General features: G+C 46.5%; 1 protein-coding gene and 1 non-coding gene across 6 annotated transcripts in view; both read left to right on the forward strand.

Moving 5' to 3' along the window:
• Positions 1-1,126: 1,126 nt before the first annotated feature.
• On the forward strand, positions 1,127-1,230 carry LOC115071367. The gene has a single exon (XR_003850451.1). It is a non-coding gene; the product is annotated as a small nucleolar RNA U13 (small nucleolar RNA).
• Positions 1,231-1,833: 603 nt separating this feature from the next.
• The window catches only part of Majin (membrane anchored junction protein), a 35,847-nt gene continuing 28,294 nt past the window's right edge, over positions 1,834-9,386 (forward strand). For all 5 annotated transcript variants that reach the window (XM_029566358.1, XM_029566360.1, XM_029566359.1 and 2 more), the window contains exon 1: positions 1,834-1,998. The gene's annotated coding sequence lies outside the window, so the exon portion shown is untranslated. The remainder of the gene's footprint in view (positions 1,999-9,386) is intronic.

The raw sequence follows: 9,386 nt of genomic DNA on the forward strand, positions 1-9,386 counted from the left end.
CCCATGTTGGGAGCTGCTAGTCTATTATGTGCATTGAGCTGTGGCAGGCTTGTTTACTGAGTTTGTGTTATGCACACCAGTACCTAATCTGCCTATTCAGGAGGAATGTGTTTATATGGAGAGCCTCACAATACCTGACCTGGAGGCAATAGTGGTAAACAAAAAGATCAAAGAAGGCTTTGAAGTATTTGACCGCTCCTTGACCCTCAGATACAGGTGGGAAAAACAGCTGTTGATAAGAATTGAGTCTTCTGTATAAAAAGGCAGAGCTGAAATAAACTGGGGCTGCAGACACTACTGTCAGCCCTCCCCAGTATCTTTTCTGTCTCTTGTTTTTTCTTTCAATCCTCACTCCCCCTTTCAGGTACTGTCTGTCTTGGCTGGTTGGCACCGGCCAAAGACCAAAAATATTTTATTATTTCATGTGTACACTACTGTCAGCCCTCCCCAGTATCTTTTCTGTCTCTTGTTTTTTCTTTCAATCCTCACTCCCCCTTTCAGGTACTGTCTGTCTTGGCTGGTTGGCACCGGCAAAAGACCAAAAATATTTTATTATTTCATGTGTATGAGTGTTATGCCTGCATATAGGTAAGTGCACCCAAGTCGTGCAATGCTCTCAGAAGACTGGAATTGGAGTTGTTTGCTGCCATGTGAGTGCTGGGATTCAAACCCGGGTCTTCTGCAAGAACAACCAGTGTTCTTAACCGCTGAGCCATCTTTCTAGACCCTTAATTACACCATCTTTTACACAGGTAGAGTGGCCCTCACTCTATCTACCTGTCCCAAAAGATATGGCTAGCTCCTAGTCCCTCACTTCCTTTTCCAGGTTGCCTTAAAAATCAGAACATGCAGCAAGCCTGGTGGCACACACCTTTAATCCCAGCACTTGGGGAGGCAGAGGCAGGCGGATCTCTGTGAGTTCGAGGCCAGCCTGGTCTACATAGGGAGTTTCAGGACAGCTGGGGCTACAGAAGACAAAAAAAAAAAAAAAAAAAAAAAAAAAAAATCAGAACATGGCGGGGCATGGTGGCATATGCCTTTAATCCCAGCACTCGGGAGGCAGAGGCAGGCGACTCTGTGAATTCAAGGCCAGCCTGGTCTACAAAGTGAGTTCCAGAACATGGGGATACTTTTTTTGGTTCATAACTGTGATGACTGGGTGTTCATGTACATGTGTAACATGTGCCACCCTCAAACCTTGTTATGCACCGGGACATTACCCATCTGACGTGAACTTGGAAAAAAATAAAAAATCAGAACATGGGGGCTGCAGAGATGGCTCAGTAATTAAGAGCACTGACTGCTCGTGCAAAAGACCCAGGTTCAATTCCCAGCACCCATACGATAGCTAACAACCAGGGGATCTGACGCCCTCTTCTGACATCCGTGAGCACTGAATGACACGGGTGTACTTACATATATGAAGGCAATACACTCATAGACATAAAAATAATATTTTTAAAAACCGAAACATGGAAGACCTGCCTTAGGATTAATGTACAATGCCTGGCACACAGTAGGGGGCCCAAAGTGCCTCATACCTGACTGGAGCACACTCACAGACACACAGACACAGGTAGACACAGACACACACACAGACAGATACACACAGAAGCATACACAGACACAGACACAGACAGACACACAGAAGCATACACAGACACAGACACAGACACAGACAGACAGACAGACAGACAGACACACACACACACACACACACACACACACACACACACACACACCCTGCTGCGTGAGGTACCGCGCATGCGCAGGTCTGACGCAGCCCTGATACTGCGCATGCGCAGAGGCTGCCCGAGGTCACGTGGCAGCGCACGCACAGGCGATCTGGTGGGAGGTCGTCGCCTGTGCTCGTGTGGGGGGAGGGGGGTGCTAGTCTGAACTCCACAGCCTTTCAGGATCTGAGTCTGCCTTGTCAGAGCTTCCTAGGCGGGCTCCGGTGGCCTCCTCCAAGGTCCGTGCGGCGGGGCGAGGAAACAGGTACCGGCCTCGGGCCTGGGGTCTCAGGTCTCGAATCTCAGGCTTCGTGTCTGGGGTCACGGGTTTTGGGCCTCAGGCCCGGCTCTTGGGGCCTGAGGACTCGGGTCTCAGGTCTCCGGCCTCCAATGTCGGGCCTGGGGCGGCAGCGCCGGTGCAGTGAGGACTGTGCCCGGTTCTTTCCCTAGGCCTGCAGCCTCCACCCAACTCCCTCACCCCTCCTGCACAGAAACGGCACAGAAACGTCTATGGAAGGGCTGGTTGTGGTTGGTCTATTGAGACAGGGTGACGCCATGTAGCGGTGGTGACCTGGAGCTCGCAGTGTAGACCAGGTTGGCCTAGACCTCACAGAGATCTGCCCGCCTCTGCCTCCTGAGTGCTGGGACTAAAGGCGTGGGCCACCAAGCCCTGACCATGTTTTCTGTTTTTCTTTTTCTTTCTTTTTTTTTTTTTTTGAGTCAGGATCTTCAGGAGCTCAGGCTGGCCTAAAATTCAGCATGCAGCTAAGGTTGACCTGGGACTCTGGATCCTCCTGCCTCTGCCTCGCGAGTGCTGGAATTACAGGGCTGTGTAACTGACTTCAAAAACTTACTTTCCAAGACTCCTTGCTTTTCCCAGGAGTGTATGTGAGTGCACCAGTGTCGTGCAGTGCCGTGGAGGTCAGAAGAGGGCTTCAGATTCCCTTGGAACTGGAGTTAAGGACAGTTCGTAGCTGCCATGTGGGTGCTGGGAATCGAACCCGGGTCCTCTGCAAGAGCAGTCAGTGCTCTTAATCGCTGATCCATCTCTTCAGTCCCAGGAAGAGCTATTTGTATGTCTTCAGTCAGTTCATCCACTGGGACTCAAGCTAGCTGGTTGGCTTTTTCCCCCTTTTTTATTTAAGCATCTATTTTTCTTTTTCCATTTTCATATGTGTGGGGTGTGTGTGCATATACACATTTGCACATGTATGGGCACATATGTGCATAAACATGTAGAAGCCTAAGGTTGATGTGAATCATTGGCCACTCTTCTACCTTGTTCATTGAACAAGGTCTCTCCATCAAACCCAGGTAGATAGCTTGCTCTGAGGATGGCCTATCTCCACCATCCAAGGCTGGAATGGCAGGCCACGTAGCCTTTATGCAGATTCTGGAGATGAGAACTGTGGTCCTCGCCCTTGCATGGCAAGTGGTTTAATGACTGAACCATCTCCTCAGCCCTCTTCTTTGAGACAGTGTTACTCTTCCAACTTGTGGGAATTCTCTTCCCTTGACCTTCTGAGTGTTAGAGTCATGAGCCAGGATGCTTGGGAATCCTCCTTGACTTTACCCTATCAATTACCAAACCATGAGTAGGAATAATTAGTAGGAATCTCTGTCTCTGTCTCTGTCTCTCTCTCTCTCTGTCTCTCTCTCTGTCTCTCTCTGTCTCTCTCTCTCTGTCTCTCTCTCTCTCTCTCTCTCTCTCTCTCTCTCTCTCTCTGTCTCTGCCCTCCCCCAGACCGTGTCTCCATGTAGCCCCCAGCTGGCCTGCTATATAGAGGGGGCTGGCCTCAGTCTCACAGAGATCTGCCTGCCTCTATGCTGCCCAAGTGCTGGGACTAAAGGCATCCATCACCACACCCAGCTCAGTCTCTATTTTTTACACTTGATCTTAGCCAAAAGGGGAGAAACAATCAGTCTCTATTTTTTTTTTTTAAAAATATTTATTTTTATTTAATGTATATGAGTGTATTGCCTGCATGTATGTGAGTGTACTTATGTCATGCAGTGACCTCAGAGATCAGAAGAGATGGGATCCCCTGGAACTGCAGTTATGAACAGTTGTTAGCCGCCACATGGGTGCCAGGATTCAAACCTGAGTCGTCTGCAAGAGCAGCCAGTGCTCTTAACCACTGAGCCATCTCTCCAGCCCTCGATCTCTATTTTTAATCTTTGAAAATTATGCTACTCTCAGCTTCTGTCTGGAAGACAGGAGTCCCCTAACCTGGTCCTTTCCATCTGCTCTTCTTCCAGATTGTTTCCCACTTTACAACCAGTGAGCTGGGCAAAGTGGTGCACAGCTAAATCCCAGCACTTGGGAGGTGAAATCAGGAAGATCAGGAGTTCAAGGTCATCCTCAGCTACATACCACATTAGAGGCCAGCCTGGCCTACTTGAGACCCTATACCAGAAAAAAAAAACTCAGCCATCTAGTTTTGGAGGAGGGAGGGAGAGAGAAAGAGAGAGAGTATTCATGTGGGTGAGTGCACACATGGATGCAATATGCGAAGTTTTATTATACCCTTCAGGGCCTTAGGATAGGCTGTACCATCCATAGCCTGCCTTGTGGGCAGGGAAAGGGAAGGCTTCATCCCTTCTCTGTACTTCCTCCCTAGATGATCTCATCCATTCTAACAGCTTCAAATACCATTGAAACACCAATGACTCAAGTTTATATTTCCATCCTGATTTCCATCCCTTGCACATAATAGGGCACTGCCTCCTCAGCATAACCACTTAATGCCTAAGTCCTCTCAGACTTCACCAAAAGAACTATTGATTCCATCTCCCAGCATGCTTTTCCTAGAATCCATCTCTTTAGAGTGTGTGCTGCTGTCTACCTAACTGCCAAAGCCACCCTTGATTACACGTATAACCCATCATTCAATGTAAAATGTATCACAAGCCAGATATTAAAGATTGCTCAAGCAGGACCAGTGAGATGACTCAGTGGGTAACAGTGCCTACTGCAAACCTTGACTACCTGAGTTGGATGCTGGGATCCCAGTGGTAGAAGGAGAGAACCAACTCCCACAAGTTGTCCTCTAACCTCCACACATATGCACATACAACATACATTTCTAAAGCCTAATTTGCATTTTAGAAAATATTTAGCATAAAGTGTGGTATCATTCCAACACCCACGATTTCCCATCTCACGCTCTGACTTCACCTTCTGTTTTGTCTCCCTGTTTTGCAGTCCTTTGCCTAAGATTTGTCTTCATTCTCAGTCGTCCAGCCACTCTGCCCTTTCGGTGTATTACAGCGTCCATCCTGCAGAATATGTGCCTGCTTGCTCTGGTTTTGGAATGTTTTTCCCTTGATCTTTGCATGATGGTTTCCTTTCCATCAAGGCCTCAGCTCAGTTGCAATCTTTTCCTGAAAATCCTTTACTGCCTTTACCACCTAAAGGAGCTTTCTAGTTACTCTTTTTTCGTTTGTTTGATTGGTTGGGGTTTTTTGTTTGTTTGTTTTTGGTCTTTTTGAGACAGGGTCTCCTTGTAGCCCCAGCTGGCCTGGATCTCCCTATATAGACAGGGCTGGCATCCATGTCACATAGATCCTCCTGCCTCTGCCTCTCAGGTGCTGGTATTAAAGGCATGCCTGGCCTTTTTTTTTTTTTTTTTTTTGGAGACAGGGTTTTATGTATCCCAGGCTAGCCTAGAACTCCTTATGTAGCCAAGGATGCCCTTGAACTTCTGATCATCTTACCTCCACTTCTCAAGTTCTGGGTTTGCAGGCATGCACCACAATACCTGGCATTTTCTTTCTTTTCATTATACTCTCTAGTCTAAAAACTTTCTTTTATTTTCTTTACACTACTTAGAATATCTTTAATTATATTTAATGATTTATGTGCTTACTGTTGCTCACTAACCTTAAAGACAAGGAGTCATGTCTCTCTTGATGCCTATGTATCAGTGTCTAGAACAGCACACTTCAGGATCTCAGGTACATGCTGATCAACTCACTATCTACAGTCGAAGCACTGTTTTGCCTACTGTGTTCCAAACACTACTCTCTTGAAAGTAGCAACTTAATGAGCTGGAGAGATAACTCAGCAGTTAAGAACCCTGGCTGTTCTTGCAGGGGCTGGGGTTCAATTCCCAGCACCCACATGGTGGCTAGCAACTGTCCAATATTTCAGGTATCTGATATTCTCTTTTGACCTCCAAGAGCACTTCATGACACGGGTACAGGTGCACCTACCTACATGCAGGCACATAAAATAAAAATATTTTTTTAAAGTTCCAACTTTGGGGCAGGAGAGATGGCTCAGCAGTTAAGAGCACTGACTGCTCTTGCAGAGAACCCAGGTTCGATTCCCAGCACCCACATGGCAGCTATGAATGTCCTTAACTCCAATTCCAGGGGAATCCAACGTGCTCTTCTGACCTCTGTGGCATTGGACTGACACAGGTGCACTCACATATATGCAGGCAATATACTCGACACATAAAACAAAAATAATAATTTTTTAAAAAGTAATCACTGGCCGGGCGTGGTGGCACACACCATTAATCCCAGCACCCGGGAGGCAGAGGCAGGCGGATCTCTGTGAGTTCAAGGCCAGCCTGGTCTACATAGTGAGTTCCAGGACAGCTGGAGCTACAGGGAGACCCTGTCTCAAAAAGACCAAAAAAAAAAAAAAAAAGTAACCACTATCTTGAGGACTCTGTTCCTGCTGTTTTCTGTCCCCACCCTAAACTCATACCTAGTCCACATTATGCCTCCCTGGTATCTCTTCATTGCTCAGAAACAAGTCATTTACTCAGAGTAGGCTTCCCGATGCCGGTCTAGGCTAGGCTTCTCTGTAACATGTTCTCATTTCACTTCGTTGTTGTTTTTGTCTTTTTTCGAGACAGGGTCTCCCTGTAGCCCCAGCTGTCCTGGAACTCACTATGTAGACCAGGTTGGCCTTGAACTCACAGAGATCTGCCTATCTCTGCCTCCCTAAGTGCTGGGATTAAAGGTGTGTGCCACCATGCCCTGCTAGAGTTTTTTTAAAGATATTTTCATTTTATGTGTATGAGTGTATTACCTGCATGTATGTAAGTGCACCTGTATCATGCAGTGCCCATGGAGGTCAGAAGAGGGCATCAGATCCCCTGGGACTGGAATTATGGACAGTTGTTAGCCGCCATGTGAGTGCTGGGAATTGAATCCAGGTGCTCTTCAAGAGCAGCTAATGCTCTTAACTGCTGAGCCATCTCTCCAGCCCCAGAGGTTTGTTTTTTTTTTTTAAGGGTTTTTATTTTTTTATTTTTTTATTTTTTGGTCTTTTTGAGACAGGGTTTCCCTGTAGCCCCGCTGTCCTGGAACTCACCATGTAGACCAAGGCTGGCCTTGAACTCACAGAGATCCACTTGCCTCTGCCTCCTGAGTGCTGGGATTAAAGGCGTGCACCACCACGCCCGGCTCTATTTGTATTTTTATTTTATGTGTATGAGTGTATTGCTTGCATGTAGGTAGATGCATCCATGTTGCAATGCCCTAGAAAGTCAGAAGAGGGCACTGGAACCCCTGGAACTGGAGTTACAGTTGTTAGCTGCCAGGAGGTGGTGGGAATTGAACACAGGTCCTCTGAAAGGGCAGTCAGTGCTCTTAACCACTAAGCCATGTCTCCAGCCCCAAAGGGTATTGTTCTTGATACCCTTCAATCAACTGGTCTATCTGGCTTTAGCAATACATCAATGTTTTAGTCTTAACTTTAAAGGAAATGGTAACATTTATTACAGGTGTATGTCTGTGTGTGTGTAGTTGTGCGTGTGCCATAGTGAGTGTGTGGAGGTTAGAGGAACAACTTGTGAAAGTTGGTTCTCTCCACTCTGTGAGTCCTGGGGATTGAACTCAGGTCATCAGACTTGATGACAAGCAACTTCATCCATTGAGCCATCTCATCTTTCCCCCCACATACACAATTTTTTTAAAAATATATTTTATTATTTTTATTTTATGTGTATGAGTGTATTGTCTGCATGTATGTGAGTGCACCCATGTCGTGCAATGCCACGGAGGTCAGAAGAGGGCTTCAGATTCCCCTGGAACTGGAGTTAAGGATGGTTCACAGCCGTCATGTGGGTGCTGGGAATCAAACCCAGTCCTCTGCAAGAGCAGTCAGTGCTCTTAACTGCTGAGCCATCTCTCCAGCCCCACATACTTTTTTTGTTTATTGACAGGGTCTCCCTTTAGCCCCAGCTGGTCTAGAACTCCCTATGTAGACAACAGAGATCCACCTGCCTCTGCCTCCTAAGTGCTGGGATTAAAGACATGTGCCACCACACCTGGTCCCCTCTTTTATAAAAAAAAAATTTTAATTTTTTTTGTTATTTTATTTTATGTGTACAATTGTATTGCATGCATGGAAGTGCACTTGTATTGTGCAATGCCCAGGGGATCAGAAGAGGGCATCTGATCCCCTAGAACTGGAGTTATGGACAGTTGTTATCATCCATGTGGATGCTGGGAACCAAACTCAGGTCCTTTACAAGTGCAGCCAGTGCACTTAACCGCTGAGCCATCTCCAGCCCCCATAAAATTTTTAACAGAACTTTTGCAAATTTCATACAATATATTTTTATTGTATTTAGATACCCTCCCCTATTTGCACCGCCTTACTGCCCCCCACCCACTTCATGCACTCTAATATATTTAGGGCCTATAGAGTGAAATTTGTGTCCCAAATACCCTTCAGTGTGGGTTCATCCACTGGAGCTTGGTCAAACTACTGAGTCTCACCCTTAAGCAAGACTGGTTCTCCTCTTCCCAGCAGCCATTGGTTGCCAATACTTCCACGGGTTTCTTGCCCACTTTCCCATGTCTATGCTGGGATTTTTGTCTGATTTTAGCTTACATCGGACTTGTGCATGCTGTCACCATTGCTGTGAGTTCATAGGCATAACTGACCACCTGTCTGGAAAACTCTGTTTCCTGTGGTCATCTACCACCTCTGGCTCTTACAGTCTTTCTATCCTCTCATTCAAAATGATCCCTGGGTTTTGGAGGCTCACACACACAGACCTTTTTAAAATTTATTTATTGTTTTTATTTTATGCATGTGAGCATATTGCCTGCATGTGTGTAAGTGCACCCGTGTCATGCAGTGCCCACAGAAGTCAGAAGAAGGTGTCTGACCCCTTGGAACTGGAGTTATAGACAGTTGTTAGTCACCATGTGGGTGCTGGGAATTGAACCCAGGACCCTGCAAGAGCAGTCAGTGCTCTTAACCACTGAACCATCTCTCCAGCCCCACAGACCTTTCTTTTAAAAAGAGTTGTTTGTTTAGACACTGCAGGGGCTACTTGCCTTGTCTTACCCTTGATTTATATAACCTTGGCCAAATCAGATTGACCTCATGGCAGGCTTGTCCTTTGAGTGTATGTCACTTTGAGTACAGTCACAGGGATTGAACCCAGGACTTCATGCATGCTAGGCAAGTATTCTACAACAGAGCTAGATACCCAACCTTTGTTTTTTACTTTTTAAAAATATGAGTCTGAGTGGGGTGTGGTGGCGCACACCTTTAATCCCAGCACTTGGGAGGCAGAGGCAGACAGATCTCTGTGAGTTCAAGGTCAGCCTGGTCTACATAATGAGTTCCAGGATAGCTGGGGCTACAGGGAGATCCTGTCTCAAAAAGACCAAAAA

The sequence above is a fragment of the Nannospalax galili genome, unplaced genomic scaffold (genome assembly GCF_000622305.1).
Source record: "Nannospalax galili isolate Female #2095 unplaced genomic scaffold, S.galili_v1.0 scaffold1659, whole genome shotgun sequence".
NCBI lineage: Eukaryota > Metazoa > Chordata > Mammalia > Rodentia > Spalacidae > Nannospalax > Nannospalax galili.